We start from the raw sequence: 2608 nt of genomic DNA, 5'->3' as shown, positions 1-2608 counted from the left end.
AACATGTACCGCCATGATAAACATGCATGACCAGCTTTCCCAAGGGTGGAAACTGAAGCCAGGTCCTTATGCTTGCTAAATATTTTCCAGACTGAGCTATCTCCCCAGCCCCCTCCTTTGTTTTTGAGACAAGGTCTCAATTCTATGGCTCAGGCTGGCCTTGAACTCATGACATCCTCACACCTCAGCCTCCCAGATACAGTGGGATGGAAAGCATAAGCCTTCTTGAAAAAGGCTGTCGACTGTAATGTGCCGTCTCAGCACCACGTCAACAGTTGGTGCTGCCCACGGTTTGTGTTGTCTTTTCTTGGGTTTGTCTTAGCTTTGCTCTCGGAGGATGACAGGGTGTGTGGTCTCTCCTGCCTGCACGCCTGTCCCTGCGCTGGACAGCCCACTGTTGGGCACACCCACAGTCCCTGGGCCACGTTGTGATTCTGTCTCTGAGTTTTTATTTCATCAGAGCATTACTGCCTTCAAGACTGTTTAACTCGGTGTGTCCCTCAATGAGAAGGTGCTGGGGATAAACTCAACATCCCTTTAGTAGAGGGAAATGAGAAATGGGCAGAAATAAGGTCTGAGAGGAACTGCAAACAATTCTTACTGTCGTCTAAAAGCAACAACCTCAAGGATACCTCTAAAAGGCCCAGCTAGAGGTGACGGTGCAAGTCGGCATCTAAAGAGACGTCCCTACTGTGTCCCACCATCACTGTCAAGTGACCACGGGGGAACTGGGAATATAGGATGCGGTTTTGGCCCCCAGAGGGAGTGGCCCTATCAGGAGGTGTGGCCTTGTTGGAGGAAGTGTGTCACTGTGGGGGAGAGCTTTGACGTCTATGCTCAAACTGTGCCCAGTGTCACAGTTCACTTCCTGTTGCCTCAGCTCCTTCTCCAGCACGTCTGCCTGCACGCCACCATGTCCCACCACGATGATAATGGACCGAACCTCTAAAACCGTAAGCCGCCCATTCAATGTTTTTCTTTATAGGAGTTGCCATGGTTACAGTGTCTCTTCACAGCAATAGAACAGTAAGACATAAGGGGTTGGGAAAATAAACTCAAGCTGGTGGTGTGAACTTTCAAAGACTATTTTGACTGCAGCAGTTCGTTCCACAGGAGCCTGTTTCTATGCTCACCTTTAGTACTTGGCATGCAAAGGGACTCCAGAGTCGAGCACTCGCCTCGGCCTTGGCTTGGCTCCAACTCTGGTTCACAGGAGAAAGCACACAGAGGGTGACGCAGCCTCCAGCATTTGCTTTGCCAGCACAGCTGACCCGCAGCTGAGTAAGCAGACACATGTGCACTCACGCATCTTTCATGTCACGTGTACACACATATGCACACACACAACCCTACACTCCTTTGTTTGGGTTTTGAAAACAGGGTCGTCTTGTAACTCCAGCTGACCTGGAACTCGCTGTGTAGACCAGGCTGGCCTCAAACTCACAGTCAACAGCCAACCCCTGCTCCTCTGATGGTGGGCTTAGAGTTAATTGTCAACTGCCATGCCTAATTGCTTGTTTTTCCTCTGTGGTGCTGAGGATTGCTTCTTGGGCTGGAGAGGTGGCTCAATGGTTAGAGCAAGAACTGCTCTTCCAGAGGAACTGTGTTTAGTACTAGTACCCATCCATATCCAGCAGCTCACCAACACAGCTCTAGGGGAGCTGACATTCTCTTCTGGCCTCCACAGACATCCACACTCATGGGCACACTCACACACATACAAGTCATAATTAAAAGAAGAAAAAAAGACCCCAGGTGTGGTGGTGCACATGGAGGCAAGTGAACCTCAGAACAAGTAAATCCTTCTGAAGACAGCGGGGGTGGGGCAGACACTACCCCTCCTTTGCTAAGGACTGACTTGAGGACCTAAAGCTGCTGTTCTTGGAGACAGGTGACACCATGGGAAGCAGCAGTGTCTTCATTTTCCCAGACAGACGGGGCTGGGCTGCAGGGCTGCTTTACTCCTCCATCTACAAACACCCAGGTTCCATGTGCCCTCAGCTTCCAGGGGCCACCCAGTTCCTCAAGTGCCTGTCGCCTGACATGCCAGCTCGGAGCTCTACCCTTCTCAGATCTACCCCGTGAAGTTCCTTTGTGGGTGGGAACGCAGCCCTAGCACAACATCCAAAGCCCTGGGTTAGCTTTAATCCCAGCACTCGGGAGGCAGAGGTAGGCGGATCTCTGTGAGTTCGAGGACAACCTGGTCTACAGAGTGAGTTCCAGGAAAGGCACAAAGCTACACAGAGAAATCCTGTCTCGAAAAACAACAACAACAACAACAAAAAAAAAAAAAAAAAAAAAAGAAACAAACAAACAAAAAGAAAAAAGTCCTGGGTTAAAATAATAAGACAGCGCAGGACTGCATCAGTGACCTTTCAAAGAACTATTTTAAACCATGAATCTAGCTTGTCTTTTGAGATGGGGTCTCACTGTGCAGCCCTAGCTGGTCTCAAACTCACAGGCATCTGCCTGCATCTGCCTCCCTAGCGGTGGAATCAAAGCCATGCATAGCAATCCAATCCAGGTAAACCTAATTAGTAAGATTTCTAGCAAAACAGTAAAACTAAAGATCAAGCTCCACATGTGGGATACAGCACACACTCCCAGG

The sequence above is a fragment of the Peromyscus eremicus genome, chromosome 8b, assembly GCF_949786415.1.
Source record: "Peromyscus eremicus chromosome 8b, PerEre_H2_v1, whole genome shotgun sequence".
Taxonomy (NCBI): Eukaryota; Metazoa; Chordata; class Mammalia; order Rodentia; family Cricetidae; genus Peromyscus; species Peromyscus eremicus.
Note: the sequence above shows the minus strand (reverse complement) of the source record.